The following is a 19,735-nucleotide window of genomic DNA, read 5'->3' on the forward strand; positions in this document are numbered from 1 at the left end:
AAGCTGTCAAGCCTAACCTCTTGGCACTCAATCGATCATAACTTGAGCTACAGAGGTCCAAATGAGATGGTTCCAATTGCGTTGGAAAGCAAACATCCGGGGCTTCAAAATGATATAAAATTTGCTATAGTTGCTTCGCGTTTAGGGGCGCACACGTGCATTGTACACGTGCATGCCGATGCTGCACATGGCCCACTAAAGATGAAATCGCTGGGGGCGATTTCTGAAGCACTTTGGGCCCAATCCAACTCATTTTTGATGCTATTTCATGCAGAATTTAAGCTTGGGCAAGGAGGGAGCAATTGTTTTGAGTTTTGGGCATCATGTAGTTTAGTTTCTAGAGAGAGAAGCTCCCTCTTCTCTCTAGAATTAGGGTTCTTAGGTTTAATTCCATCTTAGATCTAGGTTTTGATTATTGATCTCATCTTGTTTCCTCTACAATTTCATGCTTCTACACTTTGATTCTCTTAGTTTTCTTGTTAATTTCCCTTTTATGCTCTCTTTTATGTTCATGGATGCTCATGTTGGATTTAGATCTCTTTTGATGAAATTTAATGTTTGATATCTTATAATTGTTGATTTGAGTTGTTGATATACTTTCTTGCAATTGGTAGTTAGTAGATTTATTATTCTTGCATTTTTACTATGCTTTCCTTTTATTCCTTCCAAGTGTTTGACAAAATACTTGGTTGGACTTTAGAGTAGATTTTGAGCATTCTTGGCTTGGGAAGAGTAATTGGGCAATCTTGAGTCATTAATACCCAATTTAGATTGGTAATCTAGAGTTGTTAGTTAATATCATTTTCAATGACTCTAATCTCTTGCTAATTCAATTAGTGAGTTGATTAGGACTTTTGATTTGAGATTAACTAGTCTTGTTTGACTTTCTCTAATGGAAGATAACTTATACCTTCTTCCAACATTGGGGATGACGAAATAAGATAAATTCTTGTTAAGTGTTGTTATGATTAATGACTAGGTTAGAAAGCCTATGATCTCAAACCTTGTCATGAATGTCTCTCTTTATCAATTGCTTTCTTGAATTGCTCTCTTTACTTTTCTTGTCATTTATTTTATTGCCCCTTCTATCAACCAAACCCCCCTGCATCTTCATAGTCAATAATTGAGCACTTCATTGCAATTTCTTGTGAGACGACCCGGAGTCTAAATACTTCGGTTAGTTTTCATTGGGGTTTGTACATGTGACAAAACCAAAATTTTTGATGTGAGAAATGTTTGTTGGTTTGGAGCTATGCTTACAACGAAGTTCTTATTTCTATAAGAAAAATTCTAGACCATCGAGCAAATCTCATCCATTATTCTTTCCCATTTATTTTATTAGTTCTTGTTATTTTACTTTCTTGTCATTTATATTTTCTTGTCAATTTCCAAATCAAACCCCCTTGCATCTTCATAGCCAATAATCATACACTTCATTGCAATTCTTTGTGAGACGACCCGAGGTTTAAATACTTCGGTTAATTTTCATTGGGGTTTGTACTTGTGACAACCATCAATTTTTCATGTGAGAATTGTTTGTCGGTTTAGAACTATACTTGCAACGAAGTTCTTATTTCTATAAGAGAAATTATAGACCGACATGACAAATTTTCATTATCCAAATGGCGCCGTTACCGGGGAATTGCAATGGTGCTATATTGTTGGCTATTGTGAATATGTGAATATGTTTGTCTTTTACTTGTTTGTTAGTTTTTGTTAAGTTTAGGACTTTGTTGCTTATTTTGTTAGCTTTTGTTTTTATTTGCTATTATGAATTCTCATCCCTTTGGCTATGAGTTTGGTTACAACTATGTTGTAGGGAATAGAAGCTCCAACGGGGATGTGCATCAAGGATTTGGGAATCAAAGATGGGAGGAGCCTCAAGGGATTGATCAACCTTATTGGCAACAACCCCCTCCGGTTTCTTATGGGTATAATTCTAATCCTAATGCATATCAATCTAATGGATGTGGTGACCCTTATTGTGATTGTCAACAATCACCACCACATGTCTATGAACCATCCCTTCAACATGACTTTGAACCACCTTACTCACAAGCCCCCTACCACCAAACACCTCATTATGACCCTAATCCTTATCCACCATACCAATCACCTTATGAACCATATGAACCATACATGGAACCACCACCATTCCAACAATTACTCTCAAGAACCACCTCAATATACACCACCTCCATACCCTTACTAAGATGAACCAACTTCCAAGTATGAAACTTCCCTCCCAAACAATGAACCTTTTTTTTCCACACCACCTCCGATGGATGATTCTCTCCAAGAATGTGTTAGTTCTTACATTTGAAGGCAAGAAGAGAACCAAAAGGGGTTCAAGGAGTTAGAAGCCAAGATAAATACCATAGCGGAAGCCGTTCGTAATATGGTCTCCTCCCGCCTAAGCCTATGCGATCAAGGAACTCCCGTTGTTGAATGTGGAGAAGCAATCAAGGAGCATAGTGAGGGAGTGAGTTTGGAGCTTCAAGGTGAAGAAGAGGGGTTGAAGTAAGAATTGTCACAAGGGGAGGAAGTTAAGACAATTGAGCTGGAAGAAGTGGTTGAAAACCTAGGAGATGTCGGAAGTCTATGGGAATGTAGCATTATAGAGCCCTCTTTCAAGAAGCTTGATATTGATGTTGAGGAGGGTGTACAACCTCCAAGGCATATCATGGTGGAAAACCTTAAAGAGGTTGATCAAGAGATGGATTCAATCATTGATGAATTCTTATGTACAATTGAATCTTCTCCCATTGGGCTTGACATGGAGATTAAGGAAGAAGATACCTCGCCTCCCATACCCTTAGTAAGCAATGAAGAGGAGATTGAATTGGAAGGAAGCTACCAAGAAGAGGAGGTTGAGCAAGAAGCAAGCTCCATCATTGAAGATGATTCCACGCCAACCAATGAGTCTTTTGGGATTGATGAATCTCCCTCGTTGTGCTATGAAATTGATAACAAGAAGGACCGTGCACAACTTCCGACACATGGTTTTAGCAATGAAGGGTGTATAGAAGAAGTTGGTGAGCAAGGAATTGAACTTTAAGAAGCTTGCAAAGAGGTGGAAGTTACAAGGGAAGAGCACAAGGTAATGGATCTCACATTGGCTAAGTGTGGGGAGGCCCCCCTTCCTAAGTCACCATCATCTAACATAACATTCAAGTGGGTAAAATTCTTATCCTTAAGCTTTACTTTCTCACTTGAATATAGTTTGCTTGAAAATGATGGTCAACTTAGAGCCCTTTGTGGAGTTAAGAGTAGAAGAGAGTTGTGTAGTGGTTGGAAACATCATTCTAAGTTTATGATGGTTGCATGCTCAAAGTTGAATGGCAATAGTTGGTGTAAAACCAAATTGCATGGGTCTAGGGGAATGTTTGGATGCTCAATTGAGAATTCACAAACCTTGTCACCCGGATTTAACTATGGTAGTCAACAAGAAGATGGGTGCAAGAACAAGGTTTGAGACCCCGGAATTCATGTCAACAATCAAAATGCTTGGGGCCTTGTCATTTACTTAAGCTTACTTGAAGGCTTTATGCGCCTAATTTGGGATCCCGGTGGACATTGGAGATGCAAACGTTGGTGGGGATTCAAGGATGAATTCAAGCATAAGCCACCATAACAAGGACCCCCACCAAATGTCCAACTTAAGGACTTAAACTAAAAGTGCTAGGTGGGAGACACCCCACCATGGTAAACTCTTTCCACTCTCTTTTAGATTTGGTTAATAAGTGATTTGAGTTGCCATTATAGGTAGTTTTCTTCTTTTCTATACTCTTATACATTTTGTTTCGATTGATAGGTTGTAGTAGTGTGTTTTGATTAGTTTAGATTGTTGTTAAAGTTGGTTGCTTGAAGGACAAGTTTTGTTTGTTTTGTCTTTGAAGATTTTTCAAAAACTTAAAGATTTTTGTTAAATTTAATTTTTATTGTTTTAGAATGCTTGTAGATTAGGAGAGTACCTTGTTTTTGTTCTAACCATCTTAAAAAAAAAGGGGGGGTGGCATCCGTGCGCGAGCGTGCTGTGCGCGCGCGCGTCGGTGGTGCATCTCACACTCCTGGTACAAAAACCAGAGTTGTGCCAAAGTTGTGCCTATTCTGTGCCCGCGACCTGACGCGCAAGCGTACATGACGCGTCCGTGTCGGTCGCCAACTTCATCAAGCACGTGTACGCGTATTGTGCGCGTCTGCGTCGCCTGTCCCGCCTGTCCACCCACGCGCACGCGTGCATGACGCGTCCACGTCGCAAAAAAAAAGAGTTTTTTTTCTCATCTTCCATTTTCTTTTGTCCATTGCATTCGCATACTTTTATTCTTTGCTTTTTCATTTCGTTTTTATAGCTTGTTTTTACTTTCTTTTTTTTGGAGCCTCTTATTTGAATAATGGTGTTGTATTTTCCTACTCAATTGTTGAGAATTTCTTGGTTAATCTTGGTTCTTCTTGACTTTTTTTGATATTGTTGGTTGATGAAACTTTTAAATCAATGCTTAATCTTGTATGACTCTTATATTCTTTGTGCATTGATATGAACTTGCATGTCTTTCATGACCCACTCTTTCTAGTTGAACTTGATGCTTTTGAATGCTCTTCATGCTTTGACTTTACTCTTGCATCAAGTGTTAGTTAATATGCCTTAACTTATATTGTTTTCCCACTCACATGTTGTAGCTACCATGTAGTGAGATCCTTACTCCTATTTGGCATTAGCCCTCGCCTATGTTCCATTTGCTTTGATATCTTTGTTGTAGGCTTAATTTTCTTTCTTTTTCTTTCCTTTTAGGTTGGCCACCGAAAGAGGGAAAGGAAAAGTTTCTAAATGGGGCAATAAACAAGTCCATCTGTATAATCTTTTGAAGGAGCTCATCAGTTGTAGTAACCCATCCACATTGCCCTTCTTTGCATGCACCGAGGACGGTGCAAGTTTCTAAGTGTGGGGAGGTCGTCCGACCGATCTCCACGGGTAACAATTTCCTTTTTCAACACCAATTCTTGATTTTCTTTGTTAGTTAGTTGTTGCATTGCATGATAGGTTGCATGATAGTTAAAAGTTGTACATATTTTATCACTTCTTTTTATGTTAGGACTACTTGGTTAGGGTGATGATTTCTTTTCCAAGAAAAATTGTTTTAGGGCACCCTACCAATTTAAAAAAAAAAATTTTTTTTTCGTGAACCTGCTTGAAGAATTTATTTTGGAACATGGTTTTTGAGCTAAGAACACAAGCATGTGAGTTTTGAGTCCAATTGTGTGGTTACATCTTATAACCACTTATTTTCCATTCTTGTGTGCATTGTTCTCTTTCTATGATTGTAATATTTGATTTTTTTTATTCTATATGTCTATTATTTTATGTATACATTCATTTATATGATTGAGGCCATCATTTCATTTAGCTCACTTACCCAAATAGCCTACCTTTCATCAACCAGAGCCTATTTAATCCCTTTTGTTCTTAATTGTAGTACATCACTACCCCTAAGTAAAAAATAATAAATATCCCTTAATTTGGATCTTTGATTAGCTTAGGCTAGTGAGGGTGTGTATCATTTGGGTATGGAAAACTTGGGACATTGGTTGAGGTAAGAGTATAATTTTTATTTTTGTTGAAAATATTGGGAATTGGGTACATATTCATGCACTATATGTAAAACCATATGCATTGATACGTTTGTATATACTTTAAAAATATGATAAAGAAAAAAAACATATATATATATATAAGAAAAAAAATAGAAAAAGAAAAAAGAGAAAAAGAAACAAAAAGGGGACAAAAATGCCCCAAAGTGAAGTTCAATAAAAATCAATGCATATGAAATGTGAATTAAAAAGAATGCATGAGTATGTGAAAAAGTGGGAATCATGGGTAGCTAGGCATTGTATTAGAATTGTATAGGTTGTTATATGTGTTTGGTGAGAGCTTATGTTAATCAAAGATTCAAATTCCAAGCTCACTTAACCATATGCATCCCTACCTTTACCCTAGCCCCATTACAACCTATGAATAAGTCCTCATGATGAATGTATGCATGCATTGAATAATTGTTAATTGTTAGATGAAAAACAAAATCTTGGAAAGTATGAGTAGAAGAGAATTGAGTGATCAACCCTATACACTAGAGCGACTAGAGAGAATACACTTCCGGTGAGGGTTCGATGCTCAATCCCTTGTTCCCGGCTTTCATGAGCTTTCTTCTTGCAAGTCTATTTGAACTTCATTTTGATATTTGAATTGGTAGGATTCATGAATCGTCATATGATCTTAGCCCCACTTGTTCATATATGTTCTTGGAGATTGATTTACTTTTAATCAAGTAGGTAGAATCTCTTTGCATTTAGTACATTCATTTATATAGGTGCATATAGTTTATTTGCATTGAATAAATGTTCATACCCCTTTTCTTGTCCTTCTTTATTCTTAGCATGAGGACATGCTTGGTTTAAGTGTGGGAATGTTTGATAAACTCCAATTTTGTGGTTTATCTTGTGCTTAATTTGGGAGATTTTATCACATTTTCCCACATTTATTCAATAAAATAGCATGGTTTTGCAATTCTCCCTTGATTTGTGCTTAAATGTGAAAACATGCTTTTTAGGCCCTTAAATTGGTGATTTTAACTCACCTTAATTCCATTCGATGCGTTGATGTGTTTGTTGAGTGATTTCAAGTTCATAAGGCAAGTATTGGATGGAAGAAGTGAGGAGAAAAGCATGCAAAGTGCGAGAACTCATGAAGAAATGAAGGAACCGCAAAGCTGTCAAGCCTGACCTCTTTGCACTCAATCGACCATAGCTTGAGCTATAGAGGTCCAAATGAGGCAGTTTTAGTTGCGTTGGAAAGCTAACATCTGGGGGTTCAAAATGATATAAAATTTGCCATAGTTGCATCGTGTTTAAGGGCGCGCAAATGCCATGTACATGCGTGCGCCGATGGAGCACGTGGGTCCACTAAAGAGAAATCATGGCCAGCGATTTTTGGCTCATTTTGGGCCCAATCCAACTCATTTCTGATGCTATTAAATCCAAGGATTGAAGGGGGAATGAACCAAGTAGTCATAGTTTAGTTTTCATCATGTTTTAGGGTAGGATTCTAGAGAGAGAAGTTCTCGTTTCTCTCTAGAATTTAGGGTAGTTTAGGTTTAATTTTCTTAAGTCCAACTTTTAATTCTTGTTTTAATTTAGTTTCTCCTTTTAATTTCTTGTTGTTACATCTCTACTCTTCTAGTTTTACTTGTCATTTCCTTTATTTTGTCCTCTTTTATGTTTATGAACAATTGTTGGATCTCATTTTTCTTTATTTATGTTTCTATGCTCTTCTATGTTTATCTTCATTGTTATTGTTGATTTCTTGCTTGTGATAGTTATGGGTTTTGCTAATTCTTGCATTTGATGATGTTTACTTTTCTTGCACTCTAGGTGTTTGTTAAAATGTTTTCACTAGTTTTTGAGTAGTTCTCTTTGCTCTTGGCCTAGGCTAAGGGAATTGAGTGACCTTGAGTCATTGGGTCTCAATGATTTGGTGATTTGAGAACCCTTGGTGATCAATTTGATACTCATTGATGCTAACCCACTACTAATAATTAGTAGGTAGGTTGGGACTTATGGGTTGATGTGATCAAGCCTATTTAACGTACTTCAAGCCTAGGAGTAGATATTACGTACTTAAGGCTTTGGAAGTAGACTTAATAGGTTGGCCTCTCATAATTGTCAATATATGGTTTGTAGACAAGGATGGTGATCTCAATTTACCTATGTCTAGCCAAGAGTTCTTTTCCTTTCTTTTATTAGTTAATTGTCCATTTACTTTCTTGCCATTTATTTTATTGTCCTCTCACCAATCAAAACCCCCTTTACCCCTTCATAGCCAATAAGCATACACTTCATTACAATTCCTTGTGAGACGACCCGGAGTTCAAATACTTCGGTTAATTCTTATTTGGAGTTTGTTATTTGTGACAACCAAATTTTTTATTGGGAGGATTATTTGTTGGTGTAGAACTATACTTGCAACGAGAATTCATTCATTTGAGGAAATTCTATACTGACATCACAATATTTCATCAAATCAGTGCCCCCCAGAGATGTTCAATAAATGGGATAAACTTCAGAATTTATATGAAGGATTGACACTGAGAGCTCAAGAGGCATTGGATTATTCTACTGGAGGTTCAGTGTAGCTCATGAAGACAACTAAGGAAGTCTAAAATCTCATAGACACTGTTACAAATAATCAATACTTCTATGCTCATCAAAGACAACGCCAACCAGCTCAAAAGAAGGGTGTATTAGAGCTGGAAGGTGTGGATACCATTCTGGCACAAAACAAGGTGATGCACCAACAGATTCAACAACAAATGGAGATGATGGCCACGAGGATTGATGGTCTTCAAGTAGCTGCAGTGAACTCTACAAATCAACCACCAGCTGGGTGGGGACAAAATGAGGAAAACTATGAAGAGCAGTAGCAAGAGCAAGTTAACTATATGCACAATCAAGGTGCTGGTCAGAATGAATTTCATGGAGATACCTACAACTCATCCTGGAGGAACCACCCTAATTTGAGGTGGGGAGACAACCAAAACCAGTAGCCTTGGCAGAGAAACTCAAACCAGAACAATTCCAGAAACACAAACCATTAAAGCCATCAAAACACTAACCAAAACCAATACAAAAAACCACAAAACAATCAACCCCAACCCAACTACTATCCACCCAACAACCCATCCACTAAACAAAATAACTATCATCCACCCTCAACATCCCATATTCAACCACAACCACCCTAAGAATCTCAAAGGATCTCCAACTTGGAGATAATGATGGAAAAGATGATCAAGCATCAAGAATTGGCCTATAAGAACCATGAAGCTTCACTAAGGAATATAGAAAGGTAAATTGGCCAATTGTCCAAGCAAACAGTGGCTGAAAGAGCACCCAATGCATTACCAAGTGACACCATTCCTAATCCCAAAGAGGAATGCAAAGCAATCCAATTAAGGAGTGGAAGAACCTTGGAGAATGGCAAAGAAGATAACAAGAAGCCTGTGGAGAATGATATTGGTAGCAAGAAGCAAGTAGGAGAAAAAGACAAGCAAGAACAAGAGAAGCTCAAGGAGAAAGAAGAACAGCCACTAGTTTCAAAGAAGGGAAAGCAGGCTATTGAGGAACATTCACAAGAACAGAGGAAAGAAGTGAAGCCTTACACTCCTCCTCTGCCATACCCTCTAAGATTGCAAAAGGAGCTCAAGGATCAACAGTTTCCCAAATTCTTGGAAGTTTTTAAGAAACTGGAGATCAACATCCCACTTGCTGAAGCATTGGAGCAGATGCCTCTATATGCTAAGTTTCACAAAGAGCTCATCAACAAGAAGAGAAGCTGGAATGAGAAGGAAACGATGATTTTAACACAAGAATGCAGTGCAGTGATTCAAAAAGGACTCCCACCCAAACTCAAAGATCCTGGGAGTTTTATCATATCATGCACCATAGGCAATATAATCTTGGAAAAATATCTCTGTGACCTAGGTGCCAGCATCAATCTAATGCCACTTTCACTGATGAAGAAGCTTGCAATAGATAAAGTCAAACCCACCAGAATATCACTCCAAATGGCTGACAGATCGCTCAAAATACCTAATGGAGTTGTGGAAAATTTGTTAGTGAAAGTAGGAGAATTCATATTTCCTGCTGACTTTGTCATTTTAGACATGGAGGAAGAATGACACAGCTCAATCATCTTGGGGAGGCCCTTTCTAGCCACAACAAGGGCTATAATTGATGTAGAAAAAGGTGAAATGACACTCAGAGTGCATGATGAAAAGATGATCATCAATGTCTTTAAAGCTATGCAATATCCCCCCTGAGAAAGAAAAGCATACGAGAGTGGAAATGGTGGAAAAAGTAGAGAGGGAGTTACTTGAGGCCAACAACTAGGAGGAACAAGAAGAGGAAACAGAAGTGGAACAAGATTTCATAGAAGAGGAAGTAGCAGAAATCTCCTCTGAAGGCAAGACAGAGGAGAGGCCAAAATAAGAGTTGAAGCCCCTTTCCCCTCATCTCATGTATGTATTTCTTGGAGAAGCAGAGGCCCTGCCAGTGATCATAAATTCTTCTTTAAACATAGAAGAAGAAACAAAGCTGATTGAAGTGTTGAAAGCTCACAAGACAGCCTTGGGTTGGGCAATTGATGATATCAAGGGCATAAGCCCTGCCATCTGTATGCACAAAATTCTACTGGAGGAAGATTCAATGCCTGTAGTTCAACCCCAAAGAAGGCTTAACCCAACTATCAAGGAGGTGGTTCAAAAAGAAGTGATGAAGCTATGGAATGCTGGAATCATATACCCAATCTCTGACAGCTCTTGGGTGAGCCCAGTACAAGTAGTGCCAAAGAAAGGTGGCATGAATTTCATCTTCAATGAGAAGAATGAACTCATTCCCACAAAGACAGTGACCGGGTGGAGAATGTGCATCGATTATAGAAGACTGAATGATGCTACAAGGAAAGATCATTTTCCTCTCTCATTCATTGACCAGATGCTGGAAAGATTAGCTGGCCATGCATACTATTGCTTCCTGGACGGGTACTCTGGATACAATCAAATAGTGGTGGATCACAAGGATCAAGAAAAGACTTCCTTCACCTGTCCATTTGGAGTCTCTGCTTACAGAAGGATGCCCTTTGGGCTATGCAATGCCGCTGCAACTTTTCGAAGGTGTATGCTTTCTATATTTTCTGACATGGTGGAAAAATTTTTAGAAGTCTTCATGGATGATTTTTCTGTCTTTGGTAATTCATTTGACACCTACTTGCATCATTTAACTCTTGTTTTGAAAAAATGCCAAGAAACTAATCTGGTATTGAATTGGGAGAAATGCCATTTCATGGTTCCTGAAGGGATAGTTCTTGGGCATAAGGTTTCAAGCAAAGGTATAGAAGTTGACAAAGCAAAAATAAAAATCATTGAAAAGCTTCCTATACCTATTAATGTGAAAGCAGTAAGAAGTTTTCTTGGACATGCTGGTTTTTACCGGAGATTCATCAAAGATTTTTCAAAAATAGAAAAACCACTAAGAAATTTGCTAGTGATTGATAATCCTTTCATCTTTGATGACAATTGCAAGCATGCCTTTGAAACTTTAAAAAGAAAACTCACTACAGCACCAATCATCACACTCCCAGATTGGGAATTGCCTTTTGAACTTATGTGTGATGCAAGTGACTTTGCAATTGGTGTTGTATTGGGGCAAAAGAAAGACAAGTTGCATTATGTTATATACTATGCTAGCAAGGTGTTGAATAAAGCACAGAAAAATTATACCACCACCGAGAAAGAGCTCTTGGTAATTGTATATGCATTTGATAAATTTAGATATTACTTGATTGGTTTAAAGGTTATAGTATATACTGATTATGCTGCTCTCAAGTATCTCATGTCTAAACAGGATTTAAAGCCAAGGCTTATTAGGTGGGTGTTGCTGCTACAAGAATTTGACATTAAAGTGAGAGATAGGAAAGAGAATGAGAACCAAGTGGCAGACCATTTGTCAAGACTATCACAAGAAGCTAACCAAGATACATCACAACCAGTGAATGAAAAATTCCCGAATGAATACCTTCTTCGAATCCAACAAGCTCCCTGATTTGCAGATATTGCAAACTATAAGGTTGGAAGGAAGATTCCCCAAGAATTCACCAAGCAACAAGTGAAGAAGCTGCTCAATGAGGCCAAAAAATTCTTATGGGATGAACCATTCTTATTCAGGAGGTGTCCAGATGGAATGATTAGGAAATGTGTTCCTGAGAGTGAGATGAGAGATGTATTATGGCATTGTCATGGTTCAGCTTATGGTGGACATTTTGGGCCAGAAAGAACGGCAGTCAAAGTACTTCAAAGCAGATTTTATTGGCCAACCATATTCAAGGATGCTAGAGAGTTTGTTCATCAATGCAATAAGTGCTAAAGAGCTGGAGGATTAACAAGAAGGAATGAGATGCCTCATAACTACATCTTAGAGGTAGAACTCTTTGATCTATGGGGCATAGATTTTATGGGCCCTTTTCCACCTTCATATTCTTTCAAATACATACTTGTGGCAGTAGAGAATGTCTCAAAGTGGGTGGAAGCCATGGCAACAACCACATGTGATGCACAAATTGTCCTTCAATTCCTTAAGAAGCACATTTTTACTAGATATGGAGTGCCTAAGGGTCTTGTCAGTGATGGTGGTAGTCATTTTTGTAACAAACAGATGGAGAAACTACTTCACAAATATGGGGTGATGCATATAGTAGCCACACCATATCACCCACAGACCAATGGCCAAGTATAGCTTGCAAATAGGGAGTTGAAGAGGATGTTGGAAAAAACAATGGGGAACACAAGAAAGGATTGGGCCAGAAAATTAGAAAACGCTCTCTGGGCATATAGAACAGCATTCAAAACTCCTATTGGAAAGTCTCCTTTTCAGTTATTATATGGCAAGTCTTGTCACCTCCCTGTAGAGCTTGAGCATAAAGCCTTCTGGGCCACTAAACTCCTCAACCTTGATTCTCAAGTAGCAAGAGAGAATAGGCTACTGCAACTAAATGAGTTGGATGAGTTTAGACTGGAAGCCTATGAAAATGCTAAGATATACAAGGAAAAAGCTAAGAGATGGCATGACAAAAGATTCTCAAAGAAGGAGTTCAAACCAGGACAGCAAGTACTCTTGTATAACTCCAGGCTCAAAGTTTTCCCGGGCAAACTCAAGTCCAAATGGACTGGCCCCTACTTGGTGACAAAGGTTCTCCCTTATGGAAGCGTTGAACTCCTAGATGAAGTAACAAAGAACAATTTCACAGCAAACGGTCACAGGGAAAAGCATTATTTGGGAGGTCCTTGGGACAAAGAGAAGGAGATTCATAAATTAAGTTGAGCAAAAATGAAGGATGTCAAGCTAGTGACAATAAAAGAGCGCTTGTTGGGAGGCAACCCAACCAGAGGTAGTTTTCTTTTCCTAAACTATTTTAATAAAAAGGTTAAGTAGACTTATCTGTATTGCAAGGGGCTAAGTTTGGTGTTGCACACCAAAATAATTTAAGGGTGAATGAAGGATGCTAAGTTTGGTATTCCACCAAAAATCTCATTTAAAAACACATTTCAACCCTCAGCATAAATGGTTTCTAGCTCCAAGCAATCAGGGAAACCACTAAACCATTGTCTGTTTTCTAGTTTTTAGTTTTATTACTTTTAGCAAAAGCACAAGGTTTCATGTAACTGATGCATCATAGACAGTAGCAAGGGACTAAGTTTGGTGTTCCCTCACCAAAGTAAGTTCAAGAACCTACAATAATTCATGCATTCTAACCATCTGCCTAAGTGCTTGGAAAAACAAGCAACTTCCAATAATTGTGCAGAAAAGACACTCAGCCTCTTAAAAGAATCATCACCAAGGGAAATGCAAAAGTAAAAGATGATGATGACAAAAGGAAAGCTGCAAGACACTCCTGAGAGGTTGTATTGTCACAAAATTTACTCTATTTTGAAATGTTCTGAATAAGAAGCTGCTGTTTACCTTGAAGTTTAGTTCAAATAGTGCAAATTTTGATGTCTGTTAATTGCACTAGTTTAAATGCTTGTCTTCATCTTCATCTGCATTAAATTCTATCTTGTTTCCTTTTTGCATCAATAAGAGAAAATGTTTGAAATAGAAAGTGATTGTCCAATGTAGTAGAAATTAGAATAAAGACTTGTGGTTGTAATTGCTTGATTAGATGATAAGCTCAATAATAAAAGCTGCATGATAGAATATCGCTTGTAGTGTGAACTTAGTTGCTGTTATAAAACCTTCAATTAATGAACATCCCTAGAAAATGAGGAAAAGTAAGAAGGAAAAAGAAAAGAAAATCCAAGGATTGGCAACAAGAATGAAAGAAACAAAATAAGGCTAGACACCAATAGCTTGGACCTTAGGACATATGCCTGTGGTGATTCTTGTACTAGGATATGCTTAGACAATTAGGTTCTGAGGAGTCTTTTAAAACTTGGTAACTTGGATTAACTAATCCAGGATTACCAATCGAAAGTCCATTATCAAGAGCAACCTAGTTACAAAGCATTTAGTGACCCAAAGAGGTGCTGGGCATCAATGTTCCTAAGAAGAATTGTGAGCCAAGTGTCTGTAGTGAAGAGGTGTTGAGAAAAATTGAGCCAAAAGGCTGCTGCAACACTTGACACTGAGCTATCATTGAGAAATAAGTTTTTAAGCAAAAGAATGAAGGAAAAAGCTAACAGGGATCAATAAAAGAACAAGGCATTATAGCAGCAACTCTAGTGAATCCTCAAAGAGACATTTCATCTCTATCAGCTAAGAATAATTGAGCTGCATTTTGTCTGCATAAACCCATGAACCAAATTTTATTACCTGCTAAATAAGGACACATATGCTTCTCTGTTTTATTTCATTTCTTCTCATGTTTAGTGCTTGCTTGAGGACAAGCAAGATTTAAGTTTGGTGTTGTGATGACAAGTCATCTTATGCTAGTTTTACAAGTATTTTTCATTTGTTTCACTAGGTTTTATGCACTTTCTTGCACAATAAGTAAGTGATGGGTGTGGAATTTCATGATTATTTTGAATCAATCAAACATCATTTATTTTACACAAAATCATAAGGTTTATGCTAGACTTAATTGATTTCATGAATGATGCAAAGACCTTGTGATTTTGGTGAGACTTTGATTGCTGTTTGGGTGTTTTTAGGTGAAGAAATGAAGAGAAGGGGGAAGCAACCAGGGAAGCGCTGTGTTCAAAAAGAGAACGCCACGCTCAAGAGCACAAATAGCTGGCGCTCATTTCCAAAGTGAGCGCCACGCTCACTAAGCCAACTTTTTCATGGATTTTCAAGCTTGGAGCAAAAACTTTGCTGTCCATACGTGTTGAGGAGCACTCACTAAGTTAACTTGGCGCTCACTAAGAGAGCACTAAGGAAGAAAACAAACGCACGAGAGTAGCACGCCTGGAGAATGAACGCTGCGCTCATTGTTTAAACGGAGGGCTCCACTGGAAGGAGCTACAATGCACCCCAACCCACTTTCATTCAAGGCCAACCCAAAAGCCCATCATAATTGCTCAATGACTGAAAATAGAAAGTCAATAAATAGGATCAAATTTGATTGGAACATATTTTTACTTCACACTTTTCTTTTACTTTTCTTTTTCTCTTGTAATTTTCTTTTTGAGAGCTTGAGATCAGATCTGGGTTTTCTTTTTCTTCGAAATTTCATTTTCTTTCTTCCTCAATCTAATCTTTTCTGTTTTGACAAGAGAGCAATTGAGCTCTAGGTTTTCTTTCTGTTTTTGTTACTTCACTGAATTTGTCAATTTTTCCTTAGGATTTCAGAATCGATCTAAGTTTCCTTGCTGTTTTAAATTCATCCGCAATTTGCTACTTCTGTTTTGCTATTGAGATCCTGATCTGAATCTCTTCATCTCATAGTTCTCTGATTTACTTCAATTTACATTTTCCAGCTCAATTTTGAATCCCAGTACCTAAATCCCTTTATTCTTGATGCAATTTAAGTTTCCTGTCAATTTAGATTTAGCAATTTAAATTTCTTGTTCTTTAAGTTTCAGTTATTTACCTTTCTTGCACTTTAAGTTTCAGCTTGTTTACTTTCTTGCACTTTGAGTTTCTGTAATTTACTTCTTCTGCACTTTAAGATTTTGTCCATTTACCTTCTCCCTTTTATTTTCTTGCAATTTTACTTCTGTTAAACAAGTTTCACTCAAATCATCAAATATTCGCTTAACTAAATTTATCAACATACTAAAGTTGCTCAATCCATCAATCCCTGTGGGATCGACCTCACTCTTGCGAGTTATTACTACTTGATGTGACCCGGTACACTTGCCGGTGAGTTTGTGTGGAATCGTTTTTCCTCATCAGGCCTCCCGTGGCTAGATGATTGGACTTTTGTGTGGTCTAGAATTCACAATAAATTCTCGTTGCAATATAGTTTCTAAACCAACAATAATCCTTTCATTCAAAAATTTGGTTGTCACAAGTACAAACCCCTAAATTTATAAACTGAAGTATTGAACCTCGGGTCGTTCTCCCTAGGAATTGCAATAAAGTGCCTTGTTATTGGTTATGGAGCTATGTTTGGGGTTTTTGAGATATTAGACATGAAAGGTAAATGGCAATGGAAATAAACTAACAACTAGAAAGCTCTTGGCAAGGTTGTGAGAATTAGAAGTCCTATCCTAGTTATCCTCCTCAATTGTGACCATAATTATCCATTGCTACCACTTAGTTAACCTCTAGTCATGGAGGAAAGTCAAGTGGATGAATCAACTTGATTCCACAAGTCCTAGCCAACTCCCAAGGGAAAGACTAGCTTTAGTGGTATCCAAATCAATTAGCAACTTCTAATTATCAATCTACAAAGGAATTAGATAACTCAAGCGTCACTAATTACTCTACCAAAGCCAAGAGGAACAAAATCTACACTAAAATCCAACCAAGCATTTCATCAAACACTTGGAAGGCATAAAAGGAAAGCAAAGAAAATTGATAACAACAATGAAATCTAACAACTACTTATTGCAAGGAATTAATAACAACAATAAAAAAAACACAATTATTATGAATGACCTCAAATTGAATTGGAAGAAAATAGAAGAGACAAGAGTAGATCTACAACAAAATATAGAAGCAACATAAAGGAAATTACAACAAAAGACTAGAAGAAGATGATTGCAACAACAAAGAATTGAGAAGCAAAAGTAGAAGAAAGCATGAATTGAAATCTAGATCTAAGAACTAAACCTAATCCTAATTCCTAATCCTAGAGAGAAGTGAGAGCTTTTCTCTCTAAAACTAGCCTAAACTAAACTAATGTGTGAAAGTATCTAAAGTATGTTGATTCCCCTTCAATCCTTGGCTTAAATAGCATCAGAAATGAGTTGGATTGGGCCCACAAGACTTCTAAAATCGCTGGCCATGGGTTGCATTAAGTGAAGCACGTGCCACCATCAGCGTGTGCGCGCACCGTGCGTGTGCACACCCCTATGCGCGAATGCAACTATAGCAAATCTTATATCATTTCGAAATCCCGGATATTAGCTTTCCAACGCAACTAGAACCGCATCATTTGGACCCTTGTAGCTCAAGTTATGGTCGTTTAAGTGTGAAGAGGTCGGCTCGACAGCTTTTGCGATTCCTTCATTTCTTCATGTGTTCTCCATTTTTACATGCTTTTCCTTCATTCCCATGATCCAATCTTTGCCTCCTAAATCTGAAATCACTTAACAAACATATCAATGCATCTAATGGAATCAAAGGTAAATCAAGATTAAACAATTAAGGACCTAAAAAGCATGTTTTCACTCTTAAGCACAATTAAAGGAGAATTTACAAAACCATGCTATTTCATTGGATAAATGGGAGAAAGGTTGACAAAATCCTCTAAATTCAACACACGATAAACCCTAAATATGGGGTTTATCATGGCTGTCTCCTCAAAAATCTCCACTGTCTCCTCTCGATGTGGGGCTCCACAAAATCAACAATGTGTGTTGGGACAATGAGTAGATACCCATTGTTATAGTTCCTCTCGGCTAGGATGGGGAACATCTGTTTGCAATAACGGTTAGCGAACCGTGTGGAGTCCCATGCAGGAAAGGCTTTTTCTGCTTCATCAACCTTAATGATCCTCTTTACCCGCTTTGTTGGCGGCTTGACACTGGTAGATGGTGGTGCCTTAGCCGGTGCTTGCTTGGTTTCTCTCCTTGTCGGTGTCTTGTCAGTGGCCTTCACTTTTCCTTTCTTGGTACCCATGCCTAAGGAAAAAAGAAAGAGGAAGATTGTTAAATATATATAACTAAAAATCGGAGGGAGAAAATTTCAAGTGATAATGAATGCCAAGGAGAAGATAATAGCTTAAATACATGGTAGGTACAACATTTAGGTAAAACATCAATTAAGATCAAGAAGGCAATTCAAAATAATTAGATGCAAGAGGGTTTATGGCATGCAAAAAGAGGCATGAGAGGCATAACTCAAGCATTAATGATTAAATGTGCCAAATTAAAGAGCACCTGTAAGATGAAAATTGTGAATGATAATCCCAAATACATGTAGATTACAAATGATGTAAAAAAAAGAGGCATTCAAGTGAAAGAGTAAAAGAAAATAGGATTCAAAATGCCATAAGAGCTTTTTCACAAACACTTGGTGTGCAAGTTAAAATAGGTATGAAAATATTGAATCCAAATGTATATGAGAGCCAAATTTAAATGTCAATTATCAGATCACTCCTCATAAGATCCGCAAGCTCAATGATAATAAGGTACTATCCAAATAAAACTCCAATACCAACATAAAAAAAATGCATGATTAAATAAAGAAAAAGAAACCATAAATAACGAAGCTAAAAGAAAAATTGAGAAGAAAGAAAAATAAGTAAATGCAATAATTGGAAGAAGAAGGGAAAGAGTATAGGAGAGGAAGAAAAGAACCTGAGGTAGAGGATGAAAAAGAGAGGAAGAAAGTAGTAGATGGTAAGAAGGAATAATGAAGAAAGAAGGAAGAAGAAAGAAAGAAGAAAGAAGAAAGAATGAGGAATGAAAAAGAAGTAGGATTTGGGAGAGTGAATAATTAAAATCAGGCGACGTACTCGTTTAACCAAGCGGCGCATGAAACGCTGATAAACCACTATTTTATGGTTTATAATGTGTTTAATTGTGTGGTTTTATCATGATCATTACCCACTTATTCATTAAATTAGCATGAAATTATAATTCCTTCCTGAATTTATAACATGTTTGAAAACTGCTTCCTAGAAACTTTAATTATGAATTTTTAATTCTTCTTTATTCCATTCGATGTCGTGATCTGTGTGTTGAGTATTTCAGACTTTATAGGGCATGAACGAGTTGGAGATTGGAAAGGAAGCTAGCAAAAATGGAAGGAACACAAGAATTTGAGGAGATAACCAGCGAGAAGTGACGCGGTCGCATGGCTCACGCGACCGCGCGAAGGAGAGCAAATCGCAGTGATGCGGTCGCATGGCTCACGCGGCCACGCGGATTGGAAAAGCTTAGGCGACGCGGTAGCGTGGACGAGCAAACGCGTGGCAAGGAAAAGCACGAATGACGCGTCCGCATGGATGACGCGATCGCGTGACATGTGCGATCTGCATAATCTGCAGACTTTGCTGGGGGCAATTTTGGACCTTATTTCGATCCAGTTTTCGGCCCGGAACAGCAGACTAGAGCCAGAGAATATGCAGAAACAAAGGACAACATTCATTCTACACAGTTTACAGTTTTAGATCTAGTTTTTCCTCTTCTAGGTTTTTCTCTCTAGGTTTTAGAATTTTAATTTTGAATTGATCTTAGCATTGGAACATTGAGAAGGGTTATTTCCTCATCAAGACCTCGTCATTCTAGTTCATTCTCTTAACTTGGTTTTATTCTTCCATGTTCTTTGCTCTGTTTAATTTTTTCATTTGAATACTTTCATGATTATTTGATACAAGGATTATTTCTTCCATTTTAATTTATTTTTCCATTCCAATAATCATGTCTTCTTTTAATTCTCTTTCATGTGTTATGGATTTATTATTTACAATGAGTGAGTAGTTCTCTCACTTGATGGGGAGTTGATTGAAAGGAACTCTTGAGTTGGAAGGATTGAAAGAAAAATTGTAATTGGGTTAACTGTTGGATTTTTATCTAAT

The sequence above is a fragment of the Arachis ipaensis genome, chromosome B5, assembly GCF_059453495.1.
Source record: "Arachis ipaensis isolate K30076 ecotype BB chromosome B5, ASM5945349v1, whole genome shotgun sequence".
Taxonomy (NCBI): domain Eukaryota; kingdom Viridiplantae; phylum Streptophyta; class Magnoliopsida; order Fabales; family Fabaceae; genus Arachis; species Arachis ipaensis.